The 14,140-nt window shown below is 38.8% G+C and overlaps 1 protein-coding gene across 1 annotated transcript in view; it reads right to left on the reverse strand.

Annotated features, from left to right (window-relative positions):
* Positions 1–12,795, reverse strand: part of col16a1 (collagen, type XVI, alpha 1) — an 83,240-nt gene extending 70,445 nt beyond the window's left edge. The window contains exon 1 of the mRNA XM_088404649.1: positions 12,777–12,795. The gene's annotated coding sequence lies outside the window, so the exon portion shown is untranslated. The remainder of the gene's footprint in view (positions 1–12,776) is intronic.
* Between the last annotated feature and the right edge of the window lie 1,345 nt (positions 12,796–14,140).

Below are 14,140 nucleotides of genomic sequence, written 5' to 3' on the forward strand. Positions count from 1 at the left end.
CTTCTTATTTTTGCCTCCAACTTGCCACAATTAGATTATTATCTATACAAATTGTAAAAGTATACCTAAAACTGTTTCCTATTTAACATTAACAAAATTAAAAAAGCAATATAAATCAACTTTTAACAAATGTTAACGGATTTATATGCTTTATACGGGTTACAGGTTAGTCTGAAACTGAAAAAAGTACCTGAAATTTTAAAAATATATGTCTATATATATTCAAAGGAATAAAAAATATATAATAATACATGAACAAATATTGTAAACAAATACAGTTTAACCTGAAGGAAAATGTATAAAACATTAATGTAGCCCTTAATTTAGCCGTGCTAATAAATCTAAAGGTTTTCGTTTTTCATTTCAAATCAGAAGCGGTTAACGTTTTAGGTTTAGGTTTAGGTTTTCCATCCACGTCTCGTAGGCCGTACTAGCTATCTTAGCGCTATGCTAACAAAGCTGAGATTCTCAAAGCCTTTTCCCGTTAGCATAGTGCAGTACTTCTTATTTTTGCCTCCAACTTACCACAATTAGATCATTATCTATAAAATTGTAAAAGTATACCTAAAACATTAACAAAATTAAAAAAGCAATATAAATCAACTTTTAACAAATGTTAACAGATTTATATGCTTTATACGGGTTACAGGTTAGTCTGAAACTGAAAAAAGTACCTGAAATTTTACAAATATATAATATGTCTATATATATTCAAAGGAACAAAAAATAATAATAATACATTAACAAATACCGTAAACAAATACAGTTTAACCTGAAGAAAAATGTATGACAGAAAACGTTTGACAGATGTTTTTTTCTAAAAAATGGTGAAAATCCTTTAAAAGGTTTATAACTTCTGCATTTTGACAAAAATATTACTCAGCGAAATTGGACCGTTGGACTTTTTGCCGTCGATACAGGTACGTAATAGAAGGAACACATGCAGTACGTACGCTAGCAATGCTAAACCAATCAGCGAACATTACGGAATATCCAGTACGTACGCTAGCAGCGATAAAACAATTAGAGAAAATCATGTGCAGTACATACACTGGCAGAAATATAACATTCATGGAACATTACGTGTTACGTAAAATCGGTGCGTTACGTTATGTGTGGCAGAAGCAATAAACTAATTAGAGAACATTGCGTAATATTTGTAGTACATCCACCTGAAGCAATATAATACTCAAAAAACATTTTATTTTTTCTTTTATCTTTGATTAACGAGTGTATTCTTTCGAATTCACTGCTCAATTTGAGTGAGCGCCCATTTCATCCACGCTCTCGAACATACCGTATGCATACGATGTCATTAAAGCAAAGTTAATTTAGCATATCCCAAATGTAATGTATTCTCTTGACTCTTAGGTTCCGATATGAGATAAAAATGTGAAAAGGGAAGAGGATTTTCTTTCTTTGATCGCTGTTTCTGAAATATCCTGTGTTGGAAAGCAATTACAACAAGAATGCAGAAAGCATGAATTGTGCTTTCTGTTCATTCTTCACTTCAAACTACTGGGACGCCAGGAGACCCATGAGGTACTTTTTTTTTTTTTAATCTTCACAAGATAAAAGATAACAGTGGGGAACAAGCAGAGAATGAAAATCCCCCTACAGTAATACACAAGTAACAAGCATGCAACTAAATTGAATAAATAATCTTGAGAATACAAGATCACTAGTTTCGCGGGATGTTTTACAAAAGTTGGATTTTATTACACGTGTGCAGTAGTTTGACCATTTTGGGGTCATTTTCTTTGACATATTTCCTGTAGGATTTTAGGCAAGGGATGGCACACTTCTGGTAGTGTTAATATTAGGGTGAAATTTCAGCTCCCTGGTATATTATTTCAATGCTTTCCCTTTGACGTGAAATGCATTTGAAGGATTGGACAAAACACGGCACAGGCCGTTTTTGACGCAACCAGAAAATAAGAGCGCCTGAAGAGGGAGGCAAAGCAACATAAGCACAGCCAACCCCACAGGTCATGACTGCTGTTAATGCTGTAAAGTGGGAAAAACGCTGTAAAGCGGGGATGAAAAAACTTTGTCTTCCACTTTGTCAAAAAGGTGAATTCCTGACATTTTACGCCTACTGACGTATTCGATACGTTTACGAAAGCATTTACGAAGACTTTGTGATCCGTCCTAATCCTTTTGCTTTGTTTCTTCAAGGTGCGATGTCAGCCATGTCTATCTCGCGTAATTTGCCATTTTGAAAAATTCACTGGCTAACCCCTACTTGCCGCCACCCTCCCTCTCATCTCTCCCTGACGGGCTGTAAGTTGGTAATTGACATTTTCACATGAGATCAGAGCTGACCTGGAAGCGAGCAGGGGAGCGTTTAGACGGCGGCAAAACTCACAATGCCCCCGCTGTTCTGCTGGTAATTACACTCGGGCGCACGGCTCAGCCATCGCTTATTGAATTCATATCAAATAAAACGGGAGTGAAAGTGCCAGATGGACATGTAGTAATCCTACTTCCTCTTCTTATTCATTTCATCCCTCATTTTGTCCTGCTTATTGAAAGTTCACTTTTTTTTTTTTTTTGGGTGCATACACACTACTGAAATGTCCTCATAGACCAAACGGAAACCCTCTCATATGCATAACTAACTTATACATACAACTGAAAGTCTGATATATGTGCTCAAACAATTGAAAGTCACTCACACACAATATCAGAATGCTCTCATACACATAAGTGAAACTCTCACATATGTATGTTGAAATGTGCTTATACACTCTTACGTATAGATAAAAAAAAACTCTCATCTCACTCTGAAACTCTCATACTGATTACTGTTGTTTTGCGCATCACCACAACTGAAAAGTGCTCATACACCATATTCAAATAATCTCATACATTCAAATGAAACACTCTCTTAATCACAACTGAAGCTCTCTCATTCACATTACTGACATTTTTTTTTCATTATTACCACAACTGAAATGTGCTCATACACCAAACATACAGGAAGCTGAAATGTTCTCATAGACAAATGATTTTTGCCAGTATTTAAAATCCTGAAAAATTCTCGTGCACAGTACTGAAACCCTCTCACATACAGATGAAATGCTCTCATACATAGGTTTTTGCTGAAACCTGTGTGCCCCTACGCCTTACTGAAACATTTTTGCACAGAGCTGAATGAATCTCTCACGCAACTGAAACACACTCATGCGGAAAGCTGAAATGCTCTCACACACAGAGATTTTTGCCCGACTAAAATATTGAATCAATCTGATAAAAACAGCTGACATTTTTTTGCACAAAACCGAAACACTCTCACACACAGCTGAAATGCTCTCATAGACACGTTTTTGCTGAAACTTATGTGCCCATACCCCTTTCTGAAACATTTTCGTACACACAGCTGATTCAGTCTCATACACACAACTGAAAAGCTCTCATGCAGAAAGTTGAAATGCTCTCATACACAACAGGGATTTTTGCCAGTCATTAAAATGCTGAAACATTCTCATGAACACAGCTGAAATTCTCATGCGCAGTACTGAAACCATCTCACACACAAATGAAATGCTCTCATACATAGGTTTTTCCTCAAACCTGTGTGCCCCTACGCTTTATTGAAACATTTATGCAAAGAGCTGAATCAATCTCACACACAACTGAAACACACTTATGCAGAAAGCTGAAATGCTCTCACACACACACAACTTTTGGCCAGTTACTAAAATACTGAATCAATCTGCTTAAAAACAGCTGATATTCTTTTGCACAAACCCGAAACACTCTCACACAGTTGAAATCCTCTCATACACAAGTTTTTGCTGAAACTTTTGTGCCTGTTCACCTTACTGAAACACTGCACACACAACTGAAACATACATTTGTTTTTTTTTTTTTTGCTCAAAAACAACTGAAATGTGATCACACACTATAATGGATCCCTCCCATGACGCTGCCCATGTTGCATTTCTACCCGGGCTTTGCCTTTGTCCTCTCGCTCCATCACTTTCTATTTTCCTCACACTACATTCTCCAGCTCATTTCTCCCATAATTGCCTCTGCATCCAACATTCTCATTACCTCTTTTTTATTATTTCTATTAGGTTTTTATTAATCCTCGCAAAGGTCATGTTTGAGCCAAGCGGAATACAGATTGCTCCTTGTTTTTTTTTTTTTGCGCTACCCACGCATTTCTACCTCATTCCAAAGCACTGCATTAACAAACGCTCTTTTATTTTCTCTGTTGCATCGCTGCAGTCTAGTTTTAGTTCTAAGAGTTCATTAACCTGCCACTTGGGGGCGTCGTGACCATATGCTTCCATTCAGAGTCTTCCACGCAACAGCAAACAGGTTCTTTTGCCACACGCGTTCCTCCACAATCTCCAGCGAGGAGCATCTCACGAGGAGCGTATCCACCTTCACCATCCCTCCCATTCCTTAAATCAGCTGCGATAAAACAGATGCCAGATTGAAATGTCACCAGCATATCTCAAACTGCCAGAACGTTAACCTGGTCCACCTCAGGTGCCTTCGATGCATCTGCAAGGGCCGGAGCGGAGAGAAAGACGTGCGGGTTGGCAGAGGGCTAGCGGAGGGAAAATGTGCAAGGGGGGGTGACTCGCTATTGATTAAGGGGCCTCCTGGGTTTCGGAGGGCAGGCGGATAAACGGACGAGAGAGAAAGTGTTTACACAATAGCGTGGGGCAAAACACAGGCGGAAGATATTTAAAATATAATGTAGGGGTTGTTGTTACATGAAGGAATGAGATTATACGTGAAATTACCCACATAATATTCAACACACCCGCGTAGAGGACGGGGGGGGTATAATGAGGGGCGCCGGCGACCCCAGGGAAAAGGCTTTGTTTTTGCGATGTGGTGTGATTGCAATTAAAATGCAAAATGCACACCGTGATGGGAACAGTGATTATCGCCACCTATGGCACGGAGGCGAACTACATCAAAAGCACGCACAGAAGATACATAACAGATGGCCTTGCGACAATATGTTCACGGTGATTTTTTTGAACCGAGGCCAACGGCGCAGGGGACCACGACGACAATTATCGGGTTGGTGTGTAGTTGACCTCACGCCGTCTGTAGGTCACCGTAGCAGAATAACGTTTTGAATGATCTTGAATAGTGTTGTGGAGCCTTTTCATATCCGGTATCAAAAAGCATGAATCGAGGTCGACTTGAGCAAAAGGATATACGGCGTAAATAGATAGAATTCACAGAAATCTGAGGTATGGCCGAGTTAGTTTACAAACGGTGATCTGAAAAGTTGGGGGCGGGATTCAGATCCGAGAGGAGATCACAGCTACATCTCAGTGGGGCCGATTTGGTTGATAATAGGCTAATAAAGAAGCCCCTGGCTCTCGACGCCCGTCATAAATCTTTCATCGTTACTCTGGTCTCCTCCACCGCCATATTTTTTTTCACCTGTCATTTTTACCCGCGTGGCCATCTCATGTGCCGTTAGCTGCAGAATAGAATAGTCCAGTGATGCATTTTTGAGTAGATAGGCGGTTCAGGTTGGATAATGGGTGAAGCTATGTCAGAGCACAGTGCACTTTCAATGCTTTTCGTTGATGTAACTCTTAAAAGGAACAGCGGGGGATATTTAAAAGCTGTTGGAAATAGGCGATGGAAACAAATGGCTTTGGATGTATGATAGATGCAAAAGTAGTTCTTTAAACATACAACCAAACCGAGACTCTTTATTCACGTTCCTCAGATTTCTTTTTCATCGAGTTCTTCAGATTACTTGGTGGATTTTTAGATTGACACAAAATGTTTGGGGACCAACTATGGGGAGGGGTCGCCACAAGGAAACGTCACTGAAGTAAACACGGGTGTGCTTGAGGTAAAGTCAATCCTGAGCTGCTTCTTTTTACACCCGGCAATTCTCACGGCCACGTTGATGGCCAAAGGTGAGGCTTGCAACGTGTGAATAGATTTAAGCGAAGGTTAAGGCGCTTTTTAGTGCTGCGAGAGGAAAACTAGTTTTCATTTCAAATTAAGAGTAAATTAATTGGAACATGAAGCAACTTGTTGCTAAATTGTGTTATGACTCCTTTACAAAATGTTGGATTATATATATATATATATATATATATATATATATATATATATATATATATATATATATATATATATATATATATATATATATATATATATATATATATATTTTTTTTTTTTTTTTTTTTTTTTTTTTTTTTTTTTGCTCTGGTTAGGTGGTACTTATTAAAAGGTGGTACATTATAGAAAGAAGAACCACTGTCAGGGCGGGTATCACAGTTCTTAAAAAAAAAATATTGCCCTATAAATATTTTGATTACCCTAATAAGAACAGTACATATTTTGTTTTTCAAATTAAAAGCAAGCTAATTAGTACACGAAACATTTTATTGCTACATTGTGTTATAGTTACTTATTTGTAAAACATTTACGTATTTATTTTGTTTAGTTTTATACAGCTGTTCATCGTCATTAGACACACCATTTTTCAGCCAATGGGAATTAAAAGACCATAGTACACAAGTTATCTTCTGGCATTGCTGAATAAATCATTTTTTTCTTTAATTAAAAAATGCTTTGTGCTGGTTAGAGGTGACTTAAGCTGTAAAAAAATTCTGAATGGGTACGTCAGTGAAAAAGCTTGACAACCACTGGCTAAATAATCAGTTAATAGTCAAATTTGATTAAAGGGTTAATATGATATTTATGCTATGTGAACAGATTAAAAGTAGTGTACAGCTATTATTCTTATAGCTATTGCAAAGAATGTATTGAAGGTAGGCACCATTTTGCAAATTAGTCTCCACATGTTCCCATCAATTTGCTCTCAATTCGAAAATACAGCGTTCCTGTCAATGTATTAAAAAGTCAGATTTGCTGATACCTGCAGAAAACCTTTTAATACTTAATATCTGTAACCCCATGTAGCTTATGTACTCTCAAATGCCTTCACGTACCCTCTGGGGTAGTTGGACCCCCATTTTGGAACCGCTGAAATATAAATTCAGTGCCCAGATAGATGCAAAATCTAAAGAAAGGATGAAGACGTGACACAATCCCAATGTTTTTCTTTCCAACAAGGATATGGCTGTAAAAAAAAAAAAAAGAATGCATGTGATTGGATTCCCTGAGCCTGGCTCAAAAAGTGGATTAAAATCCAATACGTTTCTGCCACCAGGGATAGACCCTGCCAACGTGAGCCAAACAACAAAATTACGCCACGCAGGGCAGTCCAACAACACACCCACGGGGAAGAAAAGCAAACACACTCAAATCAAACTGACAACTTCTTTTGTTTTGGGGGGCTTGTTTGTTAATCCAATTATTACTGTGATTTCGTTTGACGGCAAAAACAGGAAATTAAACGGCAAAAATGTTGGCGTAGCCCTCGAGTAAAGTACTTTTTCATTCGGGGGGTACCCACACTTTGTTGCCCCGAGATTTACATCAGCCAATGTATCTATACAAATACGGTACACAGCGCAAAAGCAAAGCGCATTTCCACACGTTTCCACCACAGTGTTCCTTTTTTATACTACTGTACCTTCTATTCTATGCGCCTTATAATGCAGTGCACCTTATATATAAAAAATGTTTTAAAATAGGCAATATTCTGAAGGTGCGCCTTATAATCCGGTGCACCTCATAAGTACGGAAAATACGGGACACAGCGCAAAAGCAAAGCGCATTTCCACACGTTTCCACCACAGTGTTCCTTTTTTATACTACTGTAGCTTCTATTCTATGCGCCTTATAATGCAGTGCACCTCATATATGAAAATTGTTTTAAAATAGGCCATTTTCTCAAGGTGCCCTTTATAATCCGGTGCACCTCATAAATGCGGAAAATACGGTACACAGCGCAAAAGCAAAGCGCATTTCCACACGTTTCCACCACAGTGTTCCTTTTTTATACTACTGTACCTTCTATTCTATGCGCCTTATAATGCAGTGCACCTTATATATAAAAAATGTTTTAAAATAGGCAATATTCTGAAGGTGCGCCTTATAATCCGGTGCACCTCATAAGTACGGAAAATACGGGACACAGCGCAAAAACAAAGCGCATTTCCACACGTTTCTACCACAGTGTTCTTTTTTAAAACTACTGTAGCTTCTATTCTATGCGCCTTATAATGCAGTGCACCTTATATATAAAAAATGTTTTAAAATAGGCAATATTCTGAAGGTGCGCCTTATAATCCGGTGCACCTCATAAGTACGGAAAATACGGGACACAGCGCAAAAACAAAGCGCATTTCCACACGTTTCTACCACAGTGTTCTTTTTTAAAACTACTGTAGCTTCTATTCTATGCGCCTTATAATGCAGTGCACCTTATATATGAAAATTGTTTTAAAATAGGCCATTTACTGATGGTGTGCCTTATAATCCGGTGCACCTCATAAGTGCGGAAAATACGGTACACAGCGCAAAAGCAAAGCGCATTTCCACACGTTTCCACCACAGTGTTCCTTTTATATACTACTGTAGCTTCTATTCTATGCGCCTTATAATGCAGTGCACCTTATATATGAAAATTGTTTTAAAATAGGCCATTTACTGATGGTGTGCCTTATAATCCGGTGCACCTCATAAGTGCGGAAAATACGGTACACAGCGCAAAAGCAAAGCGCATTTCCACACGTTTCCACCACAGTGTTCCTTTTATATACTACTGTAGCTTCTATTCTATGCGTCTTATAATGCAGTGCGCCTTATATACGAACATTGTTTTAAAATAGGCCATTTACTGAAGGTGCGCCTTATAATCCGCTGCGCGTTATATGTGCGGAAAATACGGTACACAGCGCAAAAGCAAAGCGCATTTCCACACGTTTCCCTCACAGTGTTCCTTTTTTACAAAATACATTCTTTTTTCAGCGGACTTTTTCTTCCTAAACCAAATCTACTTCAGCGAGCGACCAGTCGAGCGTGTTTGCCACAATTTTACACCCCTGCTTTTATTCAACCTGTTGGGAAACTACTTGAGATTAAAGCACAGAGCATTGAGAGGTCCGCCAATTTGGATGAACCCTCCTCGCCATATGTAATGTAAATAAGGGTTTCTCTTCCTTTATAGCATTTTCTTCCCGTCTCATTGGCACGCCACGTCTCTCTCAGTGGAGGTATGTGTGCACCCAGCTGGTGTGTGTCATGCTCTGCTGCTCGGTAGCGCTCATTAATAGCCACGGCGGCCGGGAGAGCAGCTGGACACACACACACTCCAAATATTCACTTGGCTTATTAGCATATTGCTTGTCTATCAGAAAGAACGTGGACAGGTGGGAAAGGAGGGGTCGGCTTGCTGTTGTTTCACCCCAGAGCGCCGTGCGAGCATCTTGGAATGCTTTTTCATGCTGATGACCAATGGCAGCTTTCCATTTGCAGCAAACGGGAAAATGCCACAGGGGGAAAGGTTTGAGCCGCGCCGCACAATTGCCAGGTTTTCGCCGCGAGTGGCGGTAAACAATGCGGAGTCAATAGGCATGGAAATGAATGGATTGTTGCAAAGTGGCAAATAAGATGGAAAACTCACAAAGGGCCGTTGAAGTCATTCACTGCCAATGACGGCTATGGACGTCAAATCTATTTTTACTGGGCTGGCAGGGAATGTGCTAATACACTATAGAATAAACGCACAAAAAAGGTATTTGGTTCCATATATATATATATATATATATATATATATATATATATATATATATATATATATATATATATATATATATATATATATATATATAAACCCATTTCTTTAGCACTTAACTACCCAAAATAATGGATTGAGTATTCAAGTTACTAATTTTGTCTATGTCCTCTGTGAATCTGACATTTTTTTTTTCTTGCTTTACAGGATCAACCTCTTGTCGAAAACTTGACAAAAACACACAGGGATTTAACTCATTCACTGCCAGGGACGTATATTTACGTTTTTTTAAGAGTCCAGACATTCACTTCCAGATATTAAAACATTGATTTAGTACTTAGATATCTGGAAATTAATTACCTTAATGTAGTTAAGTATTTAATACTTACTTTAATACTAATTTGTGATTTAATGTCCGCATTTTTTTTTTTTAAAACGTGAAAATACATCCCTGGCATTGAATGAAGTAATGTCCGGATTCTTAAAACAACCAAAAAAAAGGTATATTTGAAATATTCCTTTCTTCAATACTTGAATGACTGCTCAATCCACATGCAATACAATGGTAACAAGAAAAATTATACATTTTTGGGTGGGGCAAGTCAATCATTTAAATGTTTATTTTATTTATTTATTCATATTTTTTGTAGCATTTTCCTCACTAGATGTCAAAAGGTTTTTTTTGGGTCCCGCTTTTTTATCCAACCTTGTTGAGGGACATTCAGAATGGCTTTTTTGTGTGTCCTGAAGGTTGCCGACCCCTGACCTAGTGGGCGGAGCTACACGTTAACCTCAAAGACTGCTGATTAGCCAAAGAACCTTAAACTTTCTGATAACCAGAAGATTGACATATTTTTGAGTGGATTATGACACCAACCTAATGAACAGAGAAGCCATTTTGCGCCGGGAAAATGTCAGTGAGCAGCACTCAACTATGTGTAAATAAACCTTCTGGAAGTGCGTTTTTAAGTTCCATGCTTTATTAAGTCTAAATTGCAGCATTCATCTTGCTGGGTGATTGTGAAAACCAACAGTTTTTAGGCAACATTTTCTCTGCTGGCGCAGTTTCTTTCGGGGGGTAGTAAGTGTTCGGCAACTGGGAAAAGGAAGCGCCGTAATGGCGCCATTTAGCTAATGCTGTCGAAGGCAGCACTTTCGGGGCCATTGAGATTTCGTGCGGCAACAGCTGTGTCAGTGAACAATCTCTTCTCTAATCTGTGTTTACCGAGTGAAAAATATACGTCGTCGCTGTTATTTTAACGTGAATATTTTTGTCCAAAAAGATAATAGGATACATGGTAGACTGGGGAATGCAAATCAGTCAGTTTTTCTTTATTTGTGTAAGTAAGTCGAGATAAAATGTTTTTATCTGGTTATTGTGCTTGTGGGGTTTTAATTAATACTCCTGTTACGTTGTGGGTCAATCCGACCCATTTGAAAGTGAATGTTCATCGTAGTTTTTTATTATAAGACTTCTGCTTGGCTTATATGTACTAAACATACCCATTTAGAAAGGCATTCATATGAATTTTTTTTTTTTTTAATTTGATGAATAAGTAGAACACGGGTCAAAATGACCCAAAAATATTCTTGCTGTTTTCTGAGGAGGGGAAAAAAAAACTGTCACAAGATTTGTTGGCTAGCAAGATTACGTGCAGTAATTCTAAAATTTTTGAGTCATTTAAAATGATCCTGGGTCAGATTGACCTGGGTTGTTATTACGATATCCAATAAATAAACGTGAACACATTGGCATAATTAAATATTATCTATTATAGAAGACTTCTGCTTGGGTCATGTGAAACAAACATATCAATTTATAATTTATAAAATCTTTGCCACTTTTTTTGACAAAAAATGTAAAACGAGTCAAAATGACCCAAGAATATTATTGCTTTTTGTGAGGAGGGGAATATATTTGTGTATTAATCAAGATTGCAACCAAAAAAATGTTTATGATACCTTTGGGTAAATACAGAGTATCCTGGGTCAAATTGACCCAGGATGTTAGACTATACTATCTCCAATAATCAAGCATAACACATGGCTATAAATCAAGTATTGCCTTTGTTGCTTCATGAGTGTTTTTTCTTTTTTTTAAAGGGTTTTGCATAGTATTGGAAATTAACCTACATCAGTGGTTAAAACTAAATTATTGGATTTGGCTTTTCTGCATTTCTGACAAGTTTGGGTGACCAAATACATCACGGGTCAAAATGACCCAGGGAGATTATTGCAGTTTATTTTGTCCCCCAAAAACATAACATGGTGGTTAAAGTGTTTTTGACTTGACTTCCTTCCAAAAGCGTTATGCTTGAAGATGTGCATTATTTTTGTTTAAAAAAAAAACAAATACATAAAAACACCATTCACCGGCATTTTTCCCTATCACAATTTGAACAGAATACTTTTAGAGAACTATTTGTCTTTGCTCCCTTCGAAACAGTCACGCATGAAGATCTGATATGTTGGCGATGGTGCATTATTCTACATCAAAATTGGATTACGTTCATTTTCACGAGCATGATTTCATAAACTTGGTGACGAAAAACGTGCGACTCACACAGCAGGCAAATAGAAAACTCTCATTTGGCTTAGCTTCCAAATATCTTTCCCTTTCCATTTCACCCTAGCTTATTTTTTTCACAACATAAATAGCTATGAATTTTCTTTCCTCTTTTCCTCATCATTCTCCCCCGACCTATCTTTCTCCTCGCCACGCTTGACGGACTTTGTTCCCCGTCATTTTTTCCCGTAAGTCCCCCTTCCGTCTTTTCTCCCGGTATGACTTTGTCCCACTGTATTATTTCGTTGTTTCTCTCCACCCCTCCCCTTCTCGCACCCTCCCCACTCTTGTCCCCTCTCCCTGGCTATGTATGAGGTGATGTATGGTCCCTGTCAACGCTAGAATCAATGAGACGCCGGTTGTTTTAATTTAGCCCGGGAGCCCAGCGGATCCAGATCCTGAGCATCGAGGGAAGAGCGATGGCAGTGGCCTTTCTCTCCCGTCTGGCTCCCTTCCCTCTGTCCTCCCACACCGGCTCGTTGCATTGATCAACACTTAGCTCCCGCGGGACAAGGCTGGGCGCGTCCCGGCGAGGATTTAGAGATCGAGTGGACTCACCTGTTGTCGGTAAACACGTTGCGGAGTGGCGCGGGAGGCGAGTGATGAGCTGCCTCGTGGCCTGCGGTGTCAGTGAGCCTGAGGACAGCAAAGTCAAACGCGTACGTTTAAATAAAGGGCGGTTGGTGTTTACAGGCTGTCAACACTTGAATTGCTTGTCTCTGTATCGTTACTGGAGGGGTGACCGTCGTATATGCCCTCATTTGGGGTATTGATGGTAGATGACTGTGATTTTGGCAAATGTTTCCAGCAAATTGGTATAATAAAGCAAATTAAGTTATGTGGCATGTGTTTTTTTTTTTTCCAGGCTTATGCTACGGCCACCCATTCTGGACATGGCCTGAAGCACAGCTTACATCGAGCCGGGGTTGTTGCAAATGGGCGGTAAATGTGTCCAGTTTGCCCTATCTGCTATATATGTCAATTGAATTGTCAATAGCTAAATGTGCTATAGTCAACTGAACGCACCACTAAAATGAGCAAAAATTATACGCATTTTTACAGTCATCGGAAATAAAGTGGTTAAAATTGTCTTTGTTGTTAAATAATCATGTTAAGTTTTTACAAATTCAAAACTATCATGGAAGAAAATAGGATGTGAGCATAGCATAGTTGCATATACCGTAAGGTGCCAGTGTGCAAAAACCTGCTGAACATATAAACAAATTCAAACAGCCCAAAAGGTAAAAAGGTTGGATGACCGTCGTTGGTGCCATATCCTGAGGCTTATCAGCCACCATTTTTTTTTCTTCCAGGCAGCTCTACCTCTCCTTCTGTCTCAGATCATTTTCTGCCCTTTCGTCTGTTCCCCTTGATCGCCTCCCATCATTATCACTATTCATCTCAAAGCGCGATCCCCGATAGCTGCCTTGAGTGAAAGCCGTAATGCCAAGCTCACAATACGGGCTAAAGTAATTAACTAGGTCGCTTTGAAACAAGAGGTTGAATGGAAACGAGCGACAGAGAAAATTAAATGCCAGGATGGCTCTGTTGATGAGCTTTGGTGAGCACGGGCGAGGTATTATTACAAAGGTATTTATTTTTATTATTATAACTGGTTTCTGTAGTTGGCCGGTTACATTTTGTGTCAGTGTGAAATAAGAAGTCTAAAACTTAGGGTTCGTTATGTATTTAGCCATTTTCATTATTAAAACGTTTTAATTGAAACAGACTTATTTTTCAAATACAATTAGTACATTAAAAACTCTGTTTTCCACTTGCGGGTGACTGAAAATGACCACGTTTGCACAAGGTTTGGTTACGACCAATCATAAGCCACGATTTCTGGGCGCCGCTAGGGGAGGGTGATGCTACTTTGTGGTTTTTCACTTACCGCAGGGGATTCCGCAAAAAACGAGGGATCA

This window comes from Hippichthys cyanospilos, chromosome 21 (genome assembly GCF_059441005.1).
Source record: "Hippichthys cyanospilos isolate Australia breed blue-spotted pipefish chromosome 21, RoL_Hcya_1.0, whole genome shotgun sequence".
Taxonomy (NCBI): Eukaryota; Metazoa; Chordata; class Actinopteri; order Syngnathiformes; family Syngnathidae; genus Hippichthys; species Hippichthys cyanospilos.